The sequence below is a fragment of the Balaenoptera physalus genome (genome assembly GCF_965194825.1).
Source record: "Balaenoptera physalus genome assembly, chromosome: 10".
Classification (NCBI taxonomy): Eukaryota; Metazoa; Chordata; class Mammalia; order Artiodactyla; family Balaenopteridae; genus Balaenoptera; species Balaenoptera physalus.
In genome coordinates, this window is record NC_138889.1 from 1,787,724 (window position 1) to 1,813,057 (window position 25,334).

Sequence of the window (25,334 nt, forward strand, 5' to 3'; positions counted from 1 at the left end):
TGACATTTGTAGGTAAGTCCATTTCTTTAATGCACCGGCACGTCAATTCCCTGCCTCTCCTGGTCCCGCCAGACATGGCTGACTGCTTCGAGGGCGTACAGATGACCTAAACTGAGTCGGCCACCTCACCAGGCTGGGGCATTTGGGTTGGGAGTTTAGTAGGCTGCTGTTGTGCATTGTGGATGAGAGGGGCCCAGGAGGGCAGCCGTTGGTCGCTGCTGGGCACAGAAACAGGGGGCTGGGCAGCGGGAGAGGACGGTGCAGAGAGAGCACGGCCGGGTGCCATGCACCGTGGAGAGTGAGGAACTGGTGCTGGGCCTTCCCATCTCAGCTGTCCTTTCCTGGGTTCTAGGACAGATTGCTGGTTTATATCATCAACTCCCTTTGCGTCTACTTTTAGTGGGTTTCATTTGTCATAAACCAGCGTTGACTAAGACAGAAGCAACGTGGAAGAACGTTCATGGAGTTCCAGGTGGAGGGAGCAGGGCACACAATAGATTGTATGTATGTTATGACCTTGAACTTGTGCTGGTATATACAAGTACACCAACATATAAACAGTGGTTGTCTCTGGGAGAAGGGGCAGTATAGGTAATTTTTAAACTTTCTTGTGATTTTGGTATTTAAATTTTGTACCACCAGCTCTGGACCCTGGATGTTCTACTCTCAGCCCCTGACTGGCTCTTCTGAAGGCTTGGTGGCCAGACTTGAAGGCTGGCTTTTACCCTTTGGTGCCTGTTGAATTCTTTCGCTTTTGTTCCAGTCTTGTCCATCTGGCCTGGCCACATCTTCTTCCTAGGAGCCAGTTGGCTTGATCTGTCTCATTTCCCAGAGCAGAGATGATCGTCTTACTCCAGCCCCACCCATGTCCCCTCTCCTTCCTGCTTGCCCCTCAGAGGCTTGGTATTACAGAGCTCTAGCAATCACACTGCAAAGGCAGCAAACTAACAGTGGGGGGAAGACCTAGGCCTAGAGAATGCAGGCCTCTCCTGGAGCTCCCCAGGGGCCCCAGCCAGACCCTCTCCTGGAAGGACACGGTGGTCTCCCTGCTTCCGAGATTGGGGATGTTTGCCAAAATGGAATTGCCCCAGCCCCATGTACAATGCTGTTGGTTGAAACTCATATTTTGAAAATGCTGATGACATTTTCATTTTATTGTTTAGTTTAATTATCATCCTCTTATTGCCTTGAAGCAACTTTCTCTTTCCCCTGCAGGAATATTAGCCCAAACACAGCTGCATCCTTGGGTTATGTGGGAGAAGGGACCTGGAAGGAGTGAAGCAGACTGCAGGCAGGAAATGAGTTTGACCCGCAGTCTGTGTGCGAGATTCCCAAATCTGCCCTGGATTTGGGAAGTGTCTCTGTCATTAGAACAGGCATCCCTGAGAGGGGGCATTGACCCTGGGGGCTAGCACAGCTGACAGTGCTCCAGGGGCAGGGATATCCACTCTCAGAGACGATTGTCCTCGAGGGGAGGCAGAGATGTGTTTTCAGTCCTCTTTTTGGGAGACAGGGGGATTTATTAGGAAATTAGAAGTCGAAGCTACGTAGGAATCCATAGTTCAAAGTGCTGAAGCACAGTTCAGAAATAACTGCTGCTTTAAATGATATCTGTGTTTACACATGAGGCATCTTGTACGATTCATGAGGATTTTGCATCATTTACCAGGAAGGATCAGCAACTATAACTTTCACCTTCTTGTAACTTTGCAGGTCCTAGGCATGCACGGCCTCACCTGACAGGCACATTTGTACCATTGCAGGGACTTTGTGATGAGCGTGGCAGCACTCACAGGGTACAGATGTCATTGATAACAGCAATTCTTGGCTTCCAAACAAACCAAGGAAGTCAATATTATTCCCATTTCTACTCCTGTTCCTACCCCAGGAACCAAGGCTCTGAGAAGTTACGTGTTTGAGCTCAGGTCACAGCACTGTGGGGCTGCAGTAAAACTCAAGACCGTCTGGCTCCAAGGTTCATGTCTTATTTCTCTAAACATGGCAGTGATGGAACCAAAACACACAGCAACACAACACAACCCAACACAACCTAACCCAACTCAACGCAGTGCAACACAATACAACCCAACCCAACATGACTGAACCCAACACAACCTAACTCAACCCAAGTCAACCCAAGCCAACAACACCACCCAATGCAATCTAACCCATCCCAACCTGACCCAACACAACACCACCCAATTCACAACCCAACCCAATGCAACACAGTACACCCAACTCAACACAACCGAACCCAACCCAACATAAGACCCTGTTGCTTGGAGGACAGGAGAGAGCTCTCCCCCCTGCACAGAGGGAGGCATTTACATCCTTCAGTTTTCCAGTTCCCCTTGGATTTACTCTCGTTAGGCTGTTAGACTGTGACATTTCAAGGAGAGAGACATCACTTAGGGTACCCAGATCCTCCAGATATTTGATACTTATTTTGATATAACAGGATTTGGTGGGGGCTTTGCTAGGGAAACCCTGGGGTAGCGTGTGTCGATGGCTGTCAGTTTGTAACGTGTGACAGGTGGAGAAAATACTATCAATCTTGAGAAGGATTAGGGCAAACATTTTCTATTTTGTTCCATGGAATTGCTGTTGAGCATTTACCTTGACACTCATGTGGTCAGTTTTCTGTCCTTCTGATTCTCTCTCTGTTCACAGGTCCCCCAAACCCCACTGTTGCTGGGGAGATAGCTATACAGACGCACTGCTCTGTTTTCAGAGCACATAGGGCTGTGTGCTGAAGGCTGTCCTCAGCCTCTCCTTATGGATCCTTTGGAATTTCATTGTCTTTTCAGAGGATCGAATCCAGTGAATCCTTTACAATTAGGTTTCTGTGGATAGGAGACGGTGAGAGGTACTAGTATTACAACATCCACTTGCAAATATCAATTATTAATCTGACAAGCCGGGGGATTTAGGGCTTTCTGAGGCAGACACTGAGAGGCTGAACATTTTCAGTCTCTAAAAGCTCGGGATCTGGGTCCAGCAGTCCAGCAGGATCACTTCCTTGCCATGTAAATTTGTGTTTTGGCCGAAGGTCCTTCTCAGTGTAGGCAGAGGCCTCTGTCAAAAGCAGGCTGAGCATGGCAGCTGTCCCAGGCCTGGCTCCATTCCCTTCCCTCCCCCTCCTCCTTTCTCGTGGGCCTTTCTGTGGGGCTGGGCCCTCGTGGGGCTTATCAGGTGCACCTCATTCACTGGGCTCCACTGTATGAGATGGGTCTCAGCTGTAGGCAGCCGTGTAGGGGGAAAAAAGGGCTGATTGAATTTGGTTTGGGACCAGCTCCAAGTCCCGCAAGGCTTGCTAATGTTTGGGGGTGATTTCCATATCACTCTAAAGTTGCTTGTCTTTCTCCCAAAGGCAAAGGCTGCTGCCAAGAGTGGAGGACTTAAAGCTGGAGGCTGCCCTAAAGATGGGAAATGAGGTAAACTCCGTTTCTGGAGCTTGCGCTGTGTGTGTGCGTGCGTGTGCGTGTGCGTGTGTGAGCGTGACGGTCCTTGGCTCCCTGCTAACTCCCTGTAGTAGAGATCACAGTGCCGAGGAGAAGACCAGGGCTTGGCTAGGCATCTGGCCAGTGCCGAGCACACGGTGACACTGTGTGAGTGGGGGAGGGGGTTCCTGGGAGAAAATGGAATGTGCCAGCGTGAGCCTTGGATACTCTGGAGGGACGTGCAGGGCAGGGTTGGCGATGAGTGTGGAGTGACCCTCAGTGAAATAGGAGGAGCCAGGACAAGCTCGTTTGCAGCTGGATCTGGTGGAATCCCTTTATGCAAGTCACTGGCTGCTCTGTACCGCATAGGTTCTAGGCTGTGGATGGAGACAGTGATTCTCTTGGAGCTCTCTGGTCAGTGATCACATAGAGGAAGGAGGTACTGGGATGAATGAGCTGCTGCCCTGGTCCTCGAGGAGCTCCCTGCTGATCTGGGGGAACAGGTGCAACGTTTGGAAGAGGCTGTGACATATGTGACTGCATTTGGTGGGAGGAAGATTAGGTGGCTTCTGAGGTCCTTTTCAGTTTGAAGGCTGAGTTTCTACGAAGCCAAGTCGGACACATTATTCATTCACTTGATTCTTCAGCAGTTATGTATGAAGCACGTTTGATAACCCACGTCCTGTGGTCCAGTGAGAAGGAGGACAGAAGCGCCCCTGCACGTATGGAGCCTGGTGTCTAGCAGACGTTGAAGGGACGATTTGTATGACACACAGACCTAGGCAGGCCCTCTCCTCGGGGTGGCAGGCGTGGCTTCTCAGAGAAAGGGGTGACTAAGCGATACCTGGCAGTGATTGGCTGGATGACAGGGCGAGGGAAGGGGGACAGATGAGGTCATGGCGTGCATGCAGGTCCTGCCATGAGGGGGAAGGTGACATCTTCAGGGCTGGGAGGGGTCCAGGCTGCTGGGAGAAGTGGAGATGAAGTTAGACAGGAAGGGAGGCAGGAGCTGAATTATGTCTGGCTCTGCCACATGTTATCTTTATCCTAAAGAAGGAGACTGTGACCCTCTCGGCCTCAGGTCAAAAGGGAAGCCTTTCCCGAGTGCCTGAAAGTACAGGAGGCTTCCCTGGTTACACAATCTCAAAGAACAGATCTTTTCCTTCAGAGCTCTTATCCAACCTATAATTAAAATGATTTTCACGTTTGTTTTTTAATGGCTGTCCTGCTCTACCACTAAAAATGCAAGGATCGTCACGACTTTTCTAACCAGTCTGTATCCAGTGCTCGTTACAGCGGCTGGCACATTGTCGAAATGTCATAGATGATGGTTGCGTGAATACATGCGTCCCGGTGGGAGTGTCTAGGGATTCCTTTGCCCGCATTGTGGGCAACTCTTGCAGAAGACCAGGTGAGATAAGGGCAGGTTGAAACAGGTGGGAGGTGGTATTGACAAATGGAAAGAAGTGGGCAGACAGTGAGAAGCACCCAGGATGTTGTGGTGGGTTAGCTGGGAGAGAGGGGGGAAGGGCTACCCAGGTTTCTGGCTGGTGCAGCTGCCTGGATGGGGTGCCTTTACTGACGTGAGTTCTCCAAGAGGAGCTTAATGAGTGGCCTGGGGTGGAGATAACGCGTCCAGTTGCAGAGGCCCACGCGGTGGCACGTCTGACCTCTTGCTCGTTGCATGTAGACGGACCGATCCCCGTCTCCCTGTTCTCTGCACAGGGATGCTTTTCCATCGGGCTCTCGTTGTGCATGAGTCTGTTGTCCATGCAAATAGTATGAAGTGAGGAGTTCTCTGTTGTCGGCTCTTCAGATGGTCACTTGAGGAGTCGTGTGGGGAAGACAGGACGAGTGCTTCAGCGCAGCGCACTGTCTTCACTTCTGGGCAGCTCTGCTCTGACTCCATGGACTTCCCTCCCCACTTAAACCGGGTTGACGGGCTGGACGGGGAAGTTGGTGTGCTTTACCAAACCGTCCTGGAGATCCTGTCTAGCCCACAAGCCCTGAAAAGACATCCCTATTGATTGTATTACTTCTTTTCTCTCAGCCCAAGCTGGTTGAGTTAGAAGTAGACACTTGGTCCAAGGCCAGCTTAACAGAGCAGTGGTCAATCAGATTCTCTCAGGGATCTGGTCAGTGGAGGTATTTGAGCAGAAATGTCTGTAGGCTTGGCACTGGGGTAGTCTGAGGGACCAGGAGAATATAATGAGTAGATGACCCATAGTGAAGAGACAGAGAAGGACATAGATACACAAGTGGCGATGAAAGGCCAGTTGGAGGGAGGGGGCGAAGAGACCGATTTCCAGTACTCATTTCAGTGGAATTGAAGGGACCTTATGTCCTTTCTCCTGTGTCAAATGCAGCCCATAGAGAATGGGAATTTTACCTTTTCTCCTTGTAGGAGCAAGCTGGGGATGAAGTCTCTACTACTTGTTCCTACTTGTTTACCTGAAATATTTAGGATGTACAGTCAAAGAGAGTAATAGCAAATGTTTGTTTACTCACCAACTAGATGGGCCAGATCTTAGCGTTTTCTCTTTTGCTGTATTTCGTTGACATCCCTACACTTCTCCCCTGTTCCATCCTACTCCTTTCTCCCTCAGAGGTACCCACTGCTCTATATTTGTTGTCTATCAGATAATTTTTCCATATTCAATATACTCATTGACATTATAAAGTATTGGGATTTTTTGCTTGGTATTAAACTTTATATAATTGATTTTATTCTGTAAAAAAATTTGTAATGTTCTTTTCACTTAATGTTATGTATTTTAGATTTGTCCATGTTACTCACTGCAGGTCTAATTTTTTCATTTGCACTGCTGTAGATTATTGGGTTACATGACTATATTCCAATTTATCCATTCTTCTATTGATGATCTTTCAAATTGTTTTCCTATATTTTTCCAATTACAAAAACGTTACAATGAATACTCTCATGCAGGGCTCCTAATGAAGACACATGGGGTTTACCTAGGGAAGATACTTAGAGTTGTAGTCACTAGATCTTAAGGCCGTGCACACCTTCAGCATAACTAGACTTAGCCAAATTGTTTTCTAAAGTGGTTGACTAATTCTGCCTTGCAGCAAGTTCCGATTGCTCTGTATTCTCACCAACATTTGGTATCATTAGACTTTCTAATCTTTGCCAATAGATGGATGTGAAATGGTATATCACTGTTGTAATTTACATTTCTATGATTACTAATGAGTTGGCTATATTTTCATATGTTGGCCATTTCAGCTTTTTTGTCCCCTAAGAATTGCCTGTTTATTGAGTTGCCAATTTTCCTCCATAGGATTGTTTGCTTTTGCTTATTTAGTTTCTATATGTTCTGGATATAAATCCTTGTTGGCTATATGTCTTGCATAAATCTTTTCCTTATTTGTGGTTTGTCTTTCCAATTTGTATATGGTAACTTTTCATGTTCATAGGTTTTAAGTTTTAATGTGAAATTTATAAGCCTTCTTTATGGCTGGTGCTTTTTGTGTCTTAAGAAATCCTTTTGTACCTGAAGTCATAAAGATATTCTTTAATTTTCGTCTGAAGGTTTTTAAAGATTTATATTCTATTTAGTTTTTAGATCCATGTGGAATATATTTTTGGTCTGAAGTGAGGAATATAATTTTGGTTTTTTCCAAATGAGTACCTTGTGATCTTGGCATCATTTATTTATTACCCTGTACTTTACCCGGTACTCATCACTCTGTCCTATATACCAACTTTCATTATATTCAAGGTTCTGTCCTGGGCCTTCTATTTTGTTTTCTTCATTTCTGCAGCAGTGTCACATTATTTTAACTTTAGCTTTATATTAATATCTGATATAATGATTATGCCCACTTGATTCTTCTTAAAAGTTTTTGGTCAATTTTTCATCTTTTTCTTTTTTTTAACATCTTTATTGGAGTATAATTGCTTTACATTGTTGTGTTAGTTGTTGCTGTATAACAAAGTGAATCAGCTATACGTATACATATATCCCCATATCCTCTCCCTTTTGCGTCTCCCTCCCACCCTCCCTATCCCACCCCTCTAGGTAGTCACAAAGCACCGAGCTGATCTCCCTGTGCTATGCGGCTGCTTCCCACGAGCTATCTATTTTACATTTGGTAGTGTATATATGTCCATGCCACTCTCTCACTTTGTCACAGTGTACCCTTCCCCCTCCCCGTGTCCTCAAGTCCATTCTCTAAGTCTTTATTCCTGTCCTTCCCCTAGGGTCATCAGAACTTTTTTTATTTTTATTTTTTTTTAGATTCCATACATATGTGTTAGCGTATGGTATTTGTTTCTCTCTTTCTGACTTACTTCACTCTGTATGACAGACTCCAGGTCCATCTACCTCACTACAAATAACTCAGTTTCGTTTCTTTTTATGGCTGAGTAATATTCCATTGTATATATGTGCCACATCTTCTTTATCCATTCATCTGATGATGGACACTTAGGTTGCTTCCATGTCCTGGCTATTGTAAATAGAGCTGCAGTGAACATTTTGGTACATGACTCTTTTTGAATTATGGTTTTCTCAGGGTATATGCCCAGTAGTGGGATTGCTGGGTCGTATGGTAGTTCTATTTTTAGTTTTTTGAGGAACCTCCATACTGTTCTCCATAGTGGCTGTATCAGTTTACATTCCCACCAACAGTGCAAGAGGGTTCCCTTTTCTCCACACCCTCTCCAGCATTTATTGTTTGTAGATTTTCTGATGATGCCCATTCTAACTGGTGTGAGATGATACCTCATTGTACTTTTGATTTTCATTTCTCTAATGATTAGTGGTGTTGAGCATCCTTTCATGTGTTTGTTGGCAATCTGTATATCTTCTTTGGAGAAATATCTATTTAGGTCTTCTGCTCATTTTTGGATTGGGTTGTTTGTTTTTTTTTGACATTGAGTGCATGAGCTGCTTGTAAATTTTGGCGATTAATCCTTTGTCAGTTGCTTCATTGGCAAATATTTTCTCCCATTCTGAGGGTTGTCTGTTTGTCTTGTTTATGGTTTCCTTTGCTGTGCAAAAGCTTTGAAGTTTCATTAGGTCCCATTTGTTTATTTTTGTTTTTATTTCCCTTTCTCTAGTAAGTGGGTCAAAATGGATCTTGCTGTGATTTATGTCATAGAGTGTTCTGCCTATGTTTTCCTCTAAGAGTTTTGTAGTGTTTAGTCTTACATTTAGGTCTTTAATCCATTTTGAGTTTATTTATTTATTTATTTATTTTAATTTTTTTTAAAAAATTTTTATTTATTATGTTTATTTTTGGCTGTGTTGGGTCTTCGTTTCTGTGTGAGGGCTTTCTCCAGTTGCGGCGAGTGGGGGCCACTCTTCATTGCGGTGCGCAGGCCTGTCACTATCGCGGCCTCTCTTGTTGCGGAGCAGAGGCTCCAGACGCTCAGGCTCAGTAGTTGTGGCTCACGGGCCCAGTTGCTCCGCGGCATGTGGGATCCTCCCAGACCAGGGCTCGAACCCGCGTCCCCTGCATTGGCAGGCAGACTCTCAACCACTGCGCCACCAGGGAAGCCCTTTGAGTTTATTTCTGTGTATGATGTTAGGGAGTGTTCTAATTTCATTCTTTCACATGTAGCTGTCCAGTTTTCCCAGCACCACTTATTGAAGAGGCTGTCTTTTCTCCATTGTATATTCTTGCCTCCTTTATCAAAGATAAGGTGACCATATGTCCATGGGTTTATCTCTGGGCTTTCTATCCTGTTCCATTGATCTATATTTCTGTTTTTGTGCCAGTACCATACTGCCTTGATTACTGTAGCTTTGTAGTACAGTCTGAAGTTAGGGAGCCTGATTCCTCCAGCTCCGTTTTTCTTTCTCAAGATTGCTTTGGCTATTCGGGGTCTTTTGTGTTTCCATACCAACTGTGAAATTTTTTGTTCTAGTTCTGTGAAAAATGCGATTGGTAGTTTTATAGAGATTGTATTGAATCTGTAGATTGCTTTGGGTAGTATAGTCATTTTCACAATGTTGATTCTTCCAATCCAGGAACATGGTATATCTCTCCATCTGTTTGTATCATCTTTAATTTCTTTCATCAGAGTCTTATACTTTTCTGCATACAGGTCTTTTGTCTCCCTAGGTAGGTTTATTCCTAGGTATTTTAATCTTTTTGTTGCAATGGTAAATGGGAGGGTTTCCTTAATTTCTCTTTCAGATTTTTCATCATTAGTGTATAGGCATGCAAGAGATTTCTGTGCATTAATTTTGTATCCTGCTACTTTACCAAATTCATTGATTAGCTCTAGTAGTTTTCTGGTAGCATCCTTAGGATTCTCTATGTATAGTATCATGTCATCTGCAAACAGTGACAGTTTTACTTCTCTTCCGATTTGGATTCCTTTTATTTCTTTTTCTTCTCTGATTACTGTGGCTAAAACTTCCAAAACTATGTTGAATAATAGTGGTGAGAGTGGGCAACCTTGTCTTGTTCCTGATCTTAGTGGAAATGGTTTCAGTTTTTCACCATTGAGAATGATGTTTGCTGTGGGTTTTTCATATATGGCCTTTATTATGTTGAGGTAAGTTCCCTCTGTGCCTACTTTCTGGAGAGTTTTTATCATAAATGGGTGTTGAATTTTGTCAAAAACTTTTTCTGCATCTATTGAGATGATCATATGGTTTTTCTCCTTCAGTTTGTTAATAAGGTGTATCACATTGATTGATTTGCGTATATTGAAGAATCCTTGCATTCCTGGGATAAACCCCACTTGATCATGGTGTATGATCCTTTTAATGTGCTGATGAATTCTGCTTGCTAGTATTTTGTTGAGGATTTTTGCATCTATGTTCATCAGTGATATTGGCCTGTAGTTTTCTTTCTTGGTGACATCTTTGTCTTGTTTTGGTATCAGGGTGATGGTGGCCTCGTAGAATGAGTTTGGGAGTGTTCCTCCCTCTGCTATATTTTGGAAGAGTTTGAGAAGGATAGGTGTTAGCTCTTCTCTAAATGTTTGATAGAATTCCCCCGTGAAGCTGTCTGGTCGTGGGCTTTTGTTTGTTGGAAGATTTTTAATCACAGTTTCAATTTCAGTGCTTGTGATTTGTCTGTTTATATATTCTATTTCTTCCTGGTTCAGTCTCAGAGGTTGAGATTTTCTAAGAATTTGTCCATTTCTTCCAGGTTGTCCATTTTATTGGCATATAGTTGCTTGTAGTAATCTCTCATGATCCTTTGTATTTCTGCAATGTCGGTTGTTACTTCTCCTTTTTCATTTCTAATTCTATTGATTTGAGTCTTCTCCCTTTTTTACTTGATGATTGTGGCTAATGGTTTATTAATTTTGTTTATCTTCTCCAAGAACCGGCTTTTAGTTTTATTGATCTTTCCTATTGTTTCCTTCATTTCTTTTTCATTTATTTCTGGTCTGATCTTTATGATTTCTTTCCTTCTGCTAAGTTTGGGGTTTTTTTGTTCTTCTTTCTCTAATTGCTTTAGGTGTAAGGTTAGGTTGTTTATTTGAGTTATTTCTTGTTTCTTGAGGTAGGATTGTATTGCTATAAACTTTCCTCTTAGAACTGCTTTTGCTGCATCCCATAGGTTTTGGGTCATCATGTTTTCATTGTCATTTGTTTCTAGGTATTTTTTGATTTCCTCTTTGATTTCTTCAGTGATGTCTTGGTTATTTAGTAGTGTATTGTTTAGCCTCCATGTGTTTGTATTTTTTCCTGTAGTTGATATCTCGTCTCATAGTGTTGTGGTCAGAAAAGATATTTGATGTGATTTCAGTATTCTTAAATTTCCCAAGGCTTGATTTGTGACCCAAGATATGATCTGTCCTGGAGAATGTTTCATGAGCACTTGAGAAGAAAGTGTATTCTGTTGTTTTTGGATGGAATGTCCTATAAATATCAGTTAAGTCCATCTTGTTTAATGTGTCATTTAAAGCTTGTGTTTCCTTATTTATTTTCATTTTGGATGATCTGTCCATTGGTGAAAGTGGGGTGTTAAAGTCCCCTACTATGATTGTGTTACTGTCGATTTCCCCTTTGATGGCTGTTAGCATTTGCCTTTTGTATTGAGGTGCTCCTATGTTGGGTGCATAAATATTTACAATTGTTATATCTTCTTCTTGGATTGATCCCTTGATCATTATGTAGTGTCCTTTTTGTCTCTTGTAATAGTCTTTATTTTAAAGTCTATTTTGTCTGATATGAGAATTGCTACTCTAGTTTTTTTTTGATTTCCATTTGCATGGAATATCTTTTTCCATCCCCTCACTTTCAGTCTGTATGTGTCCCTAGGTCTGAAGTGGGTCTCTTGTAGACAGCATGTATACGTGTCTTGTTTTTGTAGCCATTCAGCCAGTCTATGTCTTTTGGTTGGAGCATTTAATCCATTTACATTTAAGGTAATTATCAATATGTATGTTCCTATTACCATTTTCTTAATTGTTTTGGGTTTGTTATTGTAAGTCTTTTCCCTCTCTTGTGTTTCCTGCCTAGAGAGGTTCCTTTAGCATTTGTTGTAGAGCTGGTTTGGTGGTGCTGAATTCTCTTAGCTTTTGCTTGTCTGTAAAGGTTTTAATTTCTCCATCGAATCTGAATGAGATCCTTGCCAGGTAGAGTAATCTTGGTTGTGGGTTATTCCCTTTCATCACTTTAAATATGTCCTGCCATTCCCTTCTGGCTTGCAGAGTTTCTGCTGAAAGATCAGCTGTTAACATTATGGGGATTCCCTTGTGTGTTATTTGTTGTTTTTCCCTTGAGGCTTTTAATATTTTTTTCTTTGTATTTAATTTTTGATAGTTTGATTAATATGTGTCTTGGCATATTTCTCATTGGATTTATCCTGTATGGGACTCTCTGTGCTTCCTGGGCTTGATTGACTATTTCCTTTCCCAAATTAAGGAAGTTTTCAACTATAATCTCTTCAAATATTTTCTCAGTCCCTTTCTTTTTCTCTTCTTCTTCTGGGACCCCTATAATTCGAATGTTGGTGCATTTAATGTTGTCCCAGAGGTCTCTGAGACTGTCCTCAATTCTTTTCATTCTTTTTTATTCTGCTCTGCAGTAGTTATTTCCACTATTTTATCTTCCACCTCACTTATCCATTCTTCTGCCTCAGTTATTCTGCTATTGATTCCTTCTAGATAATTTTTAATTTCATTTATTGTCTTGTTCATCTCTGTTTGTTTGCTCTTTAGTTCTTCTAGGTCCTTGTTAAATGTTTCTTGTATTTTCTCCATTCTATTTCCAAGATTTTGGATCATCTTTACTATCATTACTGTCAATTCTGCTTCAGGTAGACTGCCTATTTACTCTTCATTTGTTTGGTCTGGTGGGTTTTTACCTTGCTCCTTCATCTGCTGCGTATTTCCTTGTCTTCTAATTTTGCTCAACCTACTGTGTTTGGGGTCTCCTTTTTGCAGGCTGCAGGTTCATAGTTACCATTGTTTTTGGTGTCTGCCCCCAGTGGGTAAGGTTGGTTCAGTGGTTTTTGTAGGCTTCCTGGTGGAGGGGACTGGTGCATATGTTCTGGTGTATGAGGCTGGATCTTGTCTTTTGGTGGGCAGAACCACATCTGGTGGTGTGTTTTGGGGTGTCTGTGAACTTAGTATGATTTTAGGCTAATGGGTGGGGTTGTGTGCCTGTCTTACTAGTTGTTTGGCAAGGGGTGTCCAGCACTGGAACTTGCTGGTTGCTGAGTTGAGCTGGGTCTTAGCGTTGAGACAGAGATCTCTCGGAGAGCTCTCGCTGATTGATATTACATGGGGCCAGGAGGTCTCTGGTGGTCCAATGTCCTGAACTTGGCTCTCCCACCTCAGAGGCTCAAGCCTGACACCCGGCTGGAGCACTAAGACCCTATCAGTCACACAGCCAGGTATGTGGGGAGTTTCTTGCCTTTTGGGAAGTCTGAGGTCTTCTGCCAGTGTTCAGTAGGTGTTCTGTAGGAGTTGTGCCACATGTAGATGTATTTTTGATGTATTTGTGGGGAGGAAGGTGATCTCCACGTCTTACTCCTGCACCATCTTGAAGGTCCTCCTCATCTTTTTATTTTCTATACACATTTTAGAATCAGCTTGTGTAGTCCTCTAAGATCCTTGTTTGAGTTTATTGAAATTACATAAAATATTTGATTAGTTTGAAGAGAAAGATCAGTTTCATAATACTATCTTCCCACTTATGACATACCTCTTCATTTATGCTTTCTTTAACATCTTTCAATAACATTTTATTATTTTTTTAGAAATGTAATATATAGCTTTTGTTATTATTATTTCTCTATACCATTATTATTTTCTATTATTTTTATATACTTTAAATTTTTAAAAAATATTATTTTAAAGCTACCTTTGCTTATACATAGGGCCACAACTGACTTTTAGAAATTAATTACATCTATAACAAACTTGCTGAACTTTCTTATTGGTTCCAATTTTTTGTTTTCTGTTTATTAATTTTGTTCTTAGTTTTTATCATTTTGTTTTTCAAAAAAGCTTTGTGTTTTACCTTGTTATTTTCTACATTCTTAATATTCAGATACAACTCAATCTTTATTTTCTAGTAAATGTATTTTAAGCCTATACATTTACCTCTAAGTACAACTTTAACTACAGTTACAGTTGTACTTAAAGCTGTATAAGTTTTAATATACTATATTTTTATTGCTCAATTCTAAATATTTTGTTACTTAAGTAGTGATTTACTATATCCTAGGAGTTATTTAAGAATGTATTGAGATTTCTAACATATTTATTTCTGGGACTGCATTGGTCTATCTATTTATTGTTCTTTTTCATATAAATACAATTTGTCAGAAAATTTGTTCTATGATATTAATACTTCTAAAATTTCTGAGATGTTTCTGCACTAGTTCAAGTTCAATTTTCATGAATGCTCCATGCATGGTCTTCATTTGTTGGTGCAGCATTTCATATTCATGTCTGTCTGATCAACCTTGCTTGCTTTGTTGAGTGAGTCTTTAATATCTTAACTTTATCTACTTGCTTTATCTATTTTGGATAGAAATATTCTGAAATTTTCAAGTATGATTGTAAAATATTCATTTCTTAATGTAATTTTGTCAGTGTAAGATATATTTTGTGGCAAAATCATCATTTACATAAAACAACAATTTTTATAACTTCCTGGTGAATTGCTTTGTTGCTCATTCTGCAGTGACCCATTATGGTAGACTGTATTATTATTAAAATATTCACTCCTCCCACTAAGGCAAGATTCTGCTTCTCTTCCCTTGTCATAAAGTTTACTTGTGTAACTTGGTTGGGGCAGTGAAGTTGAGTGGAAGTGAGAAGCACCACTTTCAAATAGAAGATTTAAAAGCCAGCACATGGTTCATGATGTCTTTTTCTTTCCTTCTTTCATGGGACCAGCAAAGTTTTGGATAGAGATTAACCCAACAGCCAGGGTCCAAGGGTGAATGCATTATAAAGCAGAGCAGCTCCACCAGTGATGGGTACGTTGCTGAGTGGGAAATAGACCTTTTTTGAGTGAGTTGCTGAGATCTTTTGGGTTGTTTGTTACTGCAGCCTAACCTAACCAATCATGACTAATGCCTCCAACTAACTCTTATGAATGCCGTCTGCTTTAAGGTTGATTTTTGTCTATCATGACTATAGCCACTCCAGCTTTCTTTGAAATAGTGCTTTTTGGTGTATCCTCTTTAATCTTTCTCACTTCAACCTTCTTCAGTCTTATAATTTTGGTGTGTCTCCTCTAAACCACATTTAGCTATATTTTGTTTCCATTCTATTCTGAGATGCTCTGGTCATTTAATTTTACTGTTTTTACTGATGCATTTCTTCCATCTTAATTTGTGATTTCTGCTTAGCTTACTTTTTACTTTTGCCTTTGCCGTCTTTCCCATCATCCATAAACTGTTGTAGTGTGCTGATGGTAGCATCCAAAAAAGATATGTTCGCTTCCTAATCCCCAGAACCTACGATTTATATGGCAAAAGAGTGAGCATTACCTTACATGGCAAAAGGTATTATTAAGTTAGTGATCTTGGGAGAAGCTTATCATGTATTATCCAGCTGGGCCCTAAGTACAATCATACGAATCTTTATAAGACAGACACACAGAAGAGAAGGAGGCAGTGTAACCATGGAGGCAAAGATTGGAAAGACGTAGCCAGAAGTCAAGGAAAGCAGACAGCCCCCAGAGGCAAAGGACAGTTTCTCCCCTAGAGCCTCCGGAGGGAATGTGGCCTTGTCAACACCTTTAGTTAAGACTTCTGGCCTCCAGAACTGGGAGGTGATAAATTTCTGTGGTTGTAAGCCATCCAGTTTGCAGTGATTTGTTACAGCTGCCACAGCAAACTAACACAAGTGGAAATAATAGTGTTCGTATCCCATAGGATCATTGTGAGAATTAAATGAGATAATACGGATAAAGGACTTATCAGTGCCTGGCCTACATTAAGTGCTTGATAATTTTTAGCCATTATTCTAATTATTATTGTCAGTTAAAATATGTCTTAGGTCTGGTTCCCTAGAAGAGCCTGAGATGGAGACTTTTATTGAAGGGTAAACCTGAAAGATAGTGAGGGAGCAAGGTGGGGCAAGGGAACCATGTAGAGTCTAGCTGCTAGACAAGTAGCTGCTAGACAAGAGCTGAAGGCGAGTCTCAGCCTGACCCTGTGAGAATCTATGAATGACACCTGGAGTTTTTTCCTACCTTGGGACAACAGAGCCAAACTTTTCTTTTTTTTTTAAATTTATTTATTTATTTTTGGCTGCATTGGGACTTTGTTGCTGGGCGCCGGTGTTCTCTAGTTGCGGTGAGTGGGGGCTACTCTTCGTTGCAGTGTGCAGGCTTCTCGTTGCAGTGGCTTCTCTTGTTGCGGAGCATGGGCTCTAGGTGCGTGGGCCTCAGTAGTTGTGGCACGTGGGCTTCAGTAGTTGTGACTCGCAGGCTCTAGAGCACAGGCTCAGTAGTTGTGGCACACGGGCTTAGTAGTTGTGGCTCATGGGCTATAGAGTGCAGGCTTGGTAGTTGTGGCGCACAGGCTTAGTTGCTCCGTGGCATGTGGGATCTTCCTGGACCAGGGCTCAAACCCATGTCCCCTGTATTGCCAGGCGGATTCTTAACCACTGTGCCACCAGGGAAGTCCGAGCTAAACTTTTCTATTCCTGCATTAGTCAGTCACTGGATGGGGTGCTAAGGAATGGGGTGGGATGGGGTAGTGATGGGTGGAGGCAGCGTAGCCTTCCTCTCACTTCAGGGTGAGCGGGTTCTTCCCATCCCAGGGCATATTCCTTGAGAAGGGTGCAGCTGTGAGCCGCTGGCATCCAGTCCTCACAGCAGCTGGGGAAAGAAGCGCAGCCCATGTAGTGGGGGTGTGGCTGGACACCACCAGTGTCTCCTATACAGTAGAAGCTGAAAGACAGTAGTTTATTGTCTTCAAAGTGCTAAAGAAAAAATAACTGTCAACTCAGAGTTTTAGCCTCACTTCAAATAGTATTCAAGTGCTAGGAAAAACACAATAGCATTTTCAGACAGTAGAGTTTTCCACCCATAGGCCATCACAAAAATATATTAAAGGATGTATTTCAGCAAGTAGAAAGGTGGATCCAACAATGAACCAGTAGAATTTGAAGTTAAAAACACATTACTATTTACATTAGCACCCCCAAAGTGAAATACTTAGGTATAAATCTAAAAAAAAATATATAGGACCTATATGGGGAAAACTGCAAAACTCTGATGAACAATATCAAAGAGGAAATAAGTAAATGGAGAGAGATTCCAAGTTTACAAGTAGGAAGACTCAGTATTGTCAGGATGTCAGTTCTTCCCAACTTGATCTATAGATTCAGTGAAATCTCAATCAAAATGCTAGTAAGTTATTTTGTGGATATCAACAAACTGATTCTATAGTTTATTTGGAGAGGCAAAAGACCCGGAACAACCGGCACAATCTTGAAGGAGAAAGAACAAATTTGGAGGACTGATACTACCCAATTTTAAGACTTACTATAAAGCTACATTAATTAAGACAGTATTGGTGAAAAAATAGACAAATAAATCAATGAACAGAATAGAGAGCCCAGAAACAGACCCACATAAACATAAGCAGATATTACTCAGGCTTAAAAAGGAACGAAATTGGGTCATTTGTAGAGACGTGGATGGACCTAGAGACTGTCATACAGAGTGAAGTAAGTCAGAAAGGGAAAAACAAATATCATATATTCATGCATATATGTGGAACCTAGAAAAATGGTGCAGATGAACTGGTTTGCAGAGTAGAAATAGAGACACAGATGTAGAGAACAAACGTATGGACACCAAGGGGGGAAAGTGGCGGGGGGTGGTGGTGGTGGTGGGATGAATTGGGAGACTGCGATTGACATATATACACTGATATGTATAAAATGGATAACTACTAAGAACCTGATGTATAAAAAAGATAAGCAAATGATCATTGACAAAGGAGTAAAAGGCAATACAGTGGAGCAAAGACAGTCTTTTCAACAAATGTGCTGGAACAGCTGGACATCCACATGCAAAAAATGAATCTAGACACAGGCCTTGTACCCTTCACAAAAATTAATTCAGAATAGATCAGAGACTTAAATGTAAAACAAACTGTAAAACTCCTAGAAGATACATAGGAGGGAATCTAGATGACCTTGGGTGTGACCTTGGGTATGGAGATGACATTTCATGTACAACACTCAAGGCACGGTCCACAAAAGAGATAATTGATAAGCTGGACTTCAGTATAATTAAAAACTTCTGCTCTGTGGAAGACAACGTCAAGAGGATGCGACGACAAGCCACAGACTGCGATAAAATATTTTCAGAAGACACATCTGCTAAGCAACAGGAATTTTCATTCAGTACTGGTGGGAATGCAAAATGGCGCAGCCACTTTGGATTGTGTTTTGGAAGTTTCTTACAAAACTAAACATGGTCTTACCATACCATCCAGCAATCACACTCCTTGGTATTTACTGAAAAGAATGGAAAATTATGTCCACACAGACACATGCATGTGGATATTTATGGCAATTTTATATAGAGGCAGCCAAGATGTCCTTCAGTAGATGAATGAATACATAAACTATGATACATCCAGACAATGGAATATTACTCAGCTCCAAAAATAAATGAGCTATTAAGCTATGAAAAAACATGGAGGAACTTAAAGTCATATTACTAAGTGAAAAAAGCCAAGCTGAAAAGGCCACGTATTGTGTGATTCCAACTTCGTGACTTTCCAAACAAGGCAAAACTATGGAGATGGTAAAAAGATCAGTGGTTGCCAGAGGCTAGGGGGAGTGAGGGATGAATAGGTGAAACACAGAGGATTTTTAGGACAGGGAAACTACTCTGTATGATACTATAAAGATGGCTACATGTTATCATACATTTACCAAAACCCATAAGATGTACACCACCAACAGTGAACCCTGATGTAAACTATGGACTTGGGGTGATAATGACGTGTCATGTAGATTCATTGATTGTAACCAACGCACCATCTGGTGGGGGGGTGTTGGTAGTAGGGGAGGTTGTGTGTGCCGGGGCTGGGGGGAGGGAACATATGGGAATCTCTGTACTTTCAGCTCACTTTTTCTATGAACCTGAAACTGCTCTAAAAATAGTTTATTAACTAAAAATAAGTGAATCAAAGAGGGATGAATGGGATACAAGCTACAAGGCAGAACGTGGCAGAGAGGCAAGATTTGAAGAGATAGTGATATTTCTTCTAAAATTAAAGAAAAAAATGAACCTTCACACTGAAAGTATCTTCCAGAACAGAGCAGAATACATACAAATATGAATCAACATCGAGAGACCTCACAGTGAAATAGCAACATATCAAGGATAAAAAGAAAAATATATAGTTTAAACTTCTCATCTCAGAGAAATCAGACTGCTTACAAAGGAATCAAATTAGAATGAGAGCCTATTTATTATCAACAGTCTTTGTTATGAGAGTAGGGTTTCAAAGGTGAACAGAAAGTGAGTTGTATGTCTGTGTGTGGGAGTGTCTAGGGCACGTGGTAGGGCCAGCCTGAGACAGAGACAGAGGAGGGGGAGAGGGTTCGTGGTCAGATGACGAGCTCACCTGGGACGAGCTGGGTGTGAAGCATTGAGGAGACCAAAGGGACCACAGGAATGGTCAGATGGTCAGATGTGGCCATGGGGCCAATATGGGGTACTGACCACATGGGCCACTGTGCGACCCACTGGTGAGGAATGCTGGGTGCCTCCGTGCGCTGAACCACCACTCGGGCCCTATTCCCATGAATTTTTCAAGTGCTAATGGCTTGGCAGGATCTGAAGAAGTCTGGGTGGAGGTGTGTAAAGATCTTAGCAGAAAAGTGGGGGTGAGGAGAGAGGAGAGCAGTGGTGGAGGCAGGTACCGGGAACTTGATGTCCCTGGGGCTGGAGCATTCCAGACACCCCATCTCTGCGGGCATGTCCCTATGAGTTCTTTGTGCAGAATAACAATGGGAGCAATTGATGACTGTGGTGGACAGAATTCTAAGGTGACCTCCTGATATTCCTGGCCTCTGGTGTACCGATACACCTCCCAGGTTATTCAAACATGAGTCTAGATACGGCTGTGAAGGGTTGCAAATGTAATTAAGGCCCAAATCAGTTGACCTTAAGATAGGGGGGTTATCCAGGTGAGTCTGACCTAACCACCTGAGCCTTATAGAGGAAGCCAGAGATTTGAAGCAGATGCACAGGGGAATTGGACACAGAAGAAATTCTCTGTTGCTGACTTTGAAGATGGAGGGGGGCACTTGATAAGGAATGTGGACGGCCTCTGGGAGCATGACAGCTCGCAAGGAAATGGGAACCTCAGTCCTATAACTACAAGGACTTGAACTCTGCCAACAGCCTGAGTCGGTAGCAGATTCTCCTCTGCTCCAGGTGGGAACCACAGCCTGGGAAATACCTGGATTTCACCTTGTTGGACCCTGAGTGGAGAACCCAGCCACACCAGGCCCAGACTTCTCTCTTCAGAGACTTTGAGATACTAAGTCTAGGTGGTTTTAAGCCACTTAGTGTGGTAATTTGTTACACGAAATAGGAAACCAATCCAGTGATGGTGATGATGGTGAAGAGAGAAAGAAGGTTCAGGAACGGCTGGAGCAGAGAGAACCGGGGAAACCCAGGTCATCAGGGCAGTCTTATGACTCAGGCTCTCCATCCTCTGAGCTCGGGAGCAGCCCCGGGCCTTGATTCTGCTCTTGGCCACTTCAGGCAGGCTCTAGAAAAGAGGATTCAGACCTGCTTAGTGAATGAATGTCTTCCTTTTGTCTGGTTTTCCCTTTCACTCTGAGAACAGAGGCACACGCTGTTTTTCCACTGATCCCTTCTCTAATAAGTGTGCTGACCTGAAACAATTGACCTTAAAAAATAAAAATAAGTAACCAGCTCCCAGAGCCCTAGCGGGCAGCATTAACATTCTCCCGTCTCGCTGGCTGTGTCCTGGGAGTCTCAAAGAAATGGATCTTATTATTAGTCTGCTGCCGGTGACTGCTCCTGACAGCTTCTTCCTGCCAGCCGCAGCTGCCGAGCCTGGCACAGGTGTCATGAGGCTGACGGCTCCGCAGGGTGGGGCGGGGTGGGGGAGGCACATTGAGCCGTCAGCCCAAAGCTCAGAGCAGGCTGTCTGGGTTCCCCCAGTCAGAGGAGCCTCCAAATCGATGTTTCCAGGACTTTCTGGCAGATAACTGATAAGCCATTATCATGAATGGTGATAAGATACACCATTCAAGCCTTCAGGCCCTCTCTTTTTGTTGTGAGATATATCCTTCACATAGAGGAGCACGTATAATGTGTGTGTACAGTTTTAAAAATTATAAAGCAAACACCAGTGTAAAAGGAAAGACAGACATTGCCAGTACCCCAGAAAACCCCCGTTCTCCCGTTCCCATACACAATGCCTTCTTCCCCCAGGGGGAGATTATCGTTATCCTGATGTTCATGAAAATTATTTCCTTGCCTCTAAAAATACTAGTTAATGCCTCTCTCTTCCTATGCCTGGATAGGAAGCGTCTAGTTTTGCCTGCTTGCAAACCTTATGGAAATGGAGTGTGTACCCTTGTGCATCTTGCTCCTTTACTCAATATTATGTTTTTGAAATTCATCCATATTATTTATCATATAACTGTAGTGTGTTCAGTTTCATTGCTGATTAGTATTCCATTTTATACCATGATTTATTTGTTCTCATCATGGTGGACATTTAATTTAGGTTGTTTTTACTGTCTGGATATTTAAACCACACTTCTGTGGACATTCTGGTACCTGCACACCTGGCAGGAGGTTATGTAGGGTAGGTACCAAAGCACAAAATTGAATGGACACAGCGCACGTGTCTTCAATCTTCCTAGATAATGTCAAACTGCTTTCCAAATGGGATCCAAGTGCACTTCCATAAACAGTAGGAACAATTTCCTAATTCTCTACATCTTTACCAGTGCTTGGTATACTAATTTTCTATTGCTGCATAACAAATTGCCGCAAACTTGGTGGCTTAAAACAACTTAAATTCATTACAGTACAGTTCTCGTGAGCCAGAGTCTGGGCACCGATTACCGGGTCCTCTGCTCAGGGTCCCACTAGGCTGTAATCAATGTGTTAGCCTGGTTTGGGGCTCATGTGACTCTTGGGTTCTCTTCCAAGCTCCCCCGGTTGTTTGTAGAATTCATTTCTTTGAAGCTGTAGGACTCGTGGAGCCTGCGTCTTCCAGGCCAATGGGAGGATGCCTCTGACACTTACCTTCTTCTAAAGGGGCCTCTGATTAGGCAGGCCCACTTGGATAAGATCCCTTTTGATTAACTAAAAGTCAGTGTGGCACTTAGGTTGCTTCTATAGCTTGGCTCTTGTCCATAATGCTGCAGTGAACATGGGGGTGCAGATATCTTTTTGAATCAGTGTTTTTGTTTCCTTTGGATAAATACCGAGAAATGGTATTGCTGGATCGTATTGTAATTCGATTTTTAATTTTTTGAGGAGCATCCGTACTGTTTACCACTGTGGCTGCACCAGTTTACATTCCCACCAACGGGGCACAAGAGTTCCCTTTTCTCCACATCCTCGCCAACATTTGTTATCTGTTGTCTTTTTGATAATAGCCATTCTGACAGGTGTGAGGTGATATCTTCTTGTGCTTTTGATTTGCGTTTCCCTGATGTTTAGCGATGTTGAGCATCTTTTCATTTGCTTGTTGGCCGTCTGTATGTCTTCTTTGGAAAAATATCTGTTCATATCCTCGGCCCATATTTTTTTTTTTTTTTAAAGATTTATTGATTGATTGATTGATTGCTATGTTGGGTCTTCGTTTCTGTGCGAGGGCTTTCTCTAGTTGCGGCGAGCGGGGGCCACTCTTCATCGCAGTGCGCGGGCCTCTCACTATCGTCTCGGCCCATTTTTTAATCAGACTGTTTTTTTTTTTTCTATTGAGTTGTATGAGTTCTTTATATATTTTGGATATTAACCCCTTATTGGATATGTAATTTTCAAATATTTTCTCCCATTCAGTAGGTTGTCTTTTCATTTTGTTGATGGTTTCCTTTGCTGTGCAGAATCTTTTCAGTTTGATGTAGTCCCACTTGTCTTTTGTTGCCTTTGCTTTTGGAGTCAGATCCAAAAAAATCATTGCCGAGTTTGATATCAAAGAGTTTACTGCCTATGTTTTCTTCTAGGAGTTTTAGGGTATCAGGTCTTACATTCAAGTCTTTAATCCATTTTGAGTTAATTTTTGTGTGTAGTCTAAGATAGTAGTCTAGCTTCATTCTTTTGCATGTGGCTGCCCAGTTTTCCCATTTATTGAAGAGACTGTCCTTTTCCCATTGTATATTTTTGCCTCTTTTGTCATAGATTAATTGACCATATATGTATGGGTTTATTTCTGGCTTTTCTATTCTGTTCCATTGATCTACGTGCCTGTTTTTATGCCAACGGATAAAAATATGTGAGATCGATCTGTCTGTCTATCTATCTATCGATGGAATATTATTCAGCCAGAAAAAAGAATGGAATCTTGCTGTTTGTGACAACATGGATGGATCTTGAGGGCATTGTGACAAGTGAAATAAGTCAGATAGAGAAAGACAAATACTGTATGATTCCACTTATATGTGGCATCTAGACAAAACAAAACAAAACAAACAAACAAACAAGCCAAGCACATAGACACAGAGAAGAGATTGGTGGTTATCAGAAGAGCAGGGGCTGGGAATAGGCAAAATGGGTGAAGGGAGTTGAAAGATATAAACTTTCAGTTATAAGATAAAATATTTCATATGCTTCTCATTTGCAGATATTTCTCTGACCTGGTTGAGCAATATTCTTTAATAAAAATATTGTACGATAAGACTTTTTTAGTGCTTATTCTTTGTCAGCCATTTACACACAAACCTCTTTTAATATACTTAAACCCTTTATAATAGGTCCTACGAATTTCTCCATTTTACACATGAGGAGCCTGAAGCTCCAAGGAGGTAAACGACCTGGCAGGGTCCTGTAGGAACCACTGCTTTGGTCTTGGAACCAGCTTTGCGTGGCTCGAGAGCCCATGTTCTCAAGCTCTAAGGACATCTAGCACACTGACTCAAGGGACAAGGAGATCTGCTCTGTGCCATGTTAGAGGGGCAAGTGCTTTCTTATTCCTTCTGTGATTAAAATGCTGCTTTTATGGAGAAGAGTAACTGTTTATATTTGCCATTCTCTTCCTCCAGCTAGCCTCTTCTCCCCTCTCCAATCTACCCAATACACTGTTGTTAATTCCTCTTTTCCAGTCTCTGAGTTCATCATGTTAGCTCTGCCCCAAAGCCTGTGGGATCAGCTGGGAATCTGGTGTCTAAGGCCTTTCTCCCATCTTTGGGAGTTCTGACTCCAGACTCATTCCCAGCCTCATCTCCCACAGACCCTCTCTTCCGGCCCTTGCGCAGGACTGGAACATACACAACCCTCTACTCTGTTTGAGTAGAGCGCTCAGAGTACTCTGAGCGCTCTACTCAGACCACTGCCCCTAGTTGTATAGCCTAGTCCCACTTTCTTTCTCTTCCAAATTCTAGTAAGCTTTCAAGGCCCACTTCAATTCAGACTTTCTAGATGAATCACCCTTTAACCTCTCTGTCCCAAGAGATCTTTTCCTCTGTCTTTTTTTTTTTTAAATTAATTAATTTATTTATTTTTGGCTGTGTTGGGTCTTCGTTTCTGTGCGAGGGCTTTGTCCACTTGCGGCGAGTGGGGGCCACTCTTCATCGCGGTGCGCGGGCCTCTCACTATCGCGGCCTCTCTTGTTGCGGAGCACAGGCTCCAGACGCACAGGCTCAGTAATTGTGGCTCATGGGCCCAGCTGCTCCGCGGCATGTGGGATCTTCCCGGACCAGGGCTCGAACCCGTGTCCCCTGCATTGGCAGGCAGACTCTCAACCACTGCACCACCAGGGAAGCCCTCTTCTGTCTTTTGAGTTGCTATATCATTTATAATTTTTACCATTTGACCCCTAGTCAGATCCTTCATTATAATGCTACTTAAATGTTCATGTCTCAGTAAAATTATATACTTATTGCTAGTTAGTGAATCTGCTGAATCTTTCTCAATTCCTGTGTTATTTGAACTTTACGTGGCATCTAATACTGTTAAGCAAGGAATTATTCTTGAAATTTTCTTCTCTATCAGTTTTTATGACATATTTATTTCCTAGTTTTCTTCTTACTTTGGATTCTCATTTTCACCCATATCCTAAATGTCTGTTCTTTGGGATTCTGCCTTTGGCTCTTTTCTCTTTCACCCTGTACTTCTGTGTGTAGCTCTTACTATACTGCCACTTTATTGGATTCTCTCTTCCATTGATCCATTAGCTCCTTGAGGTCAAGGACAGCATCCTGTCTTCCTTGCTTCCCAGGGTGCTTGACCCGGAGACTAGCAGCATGCA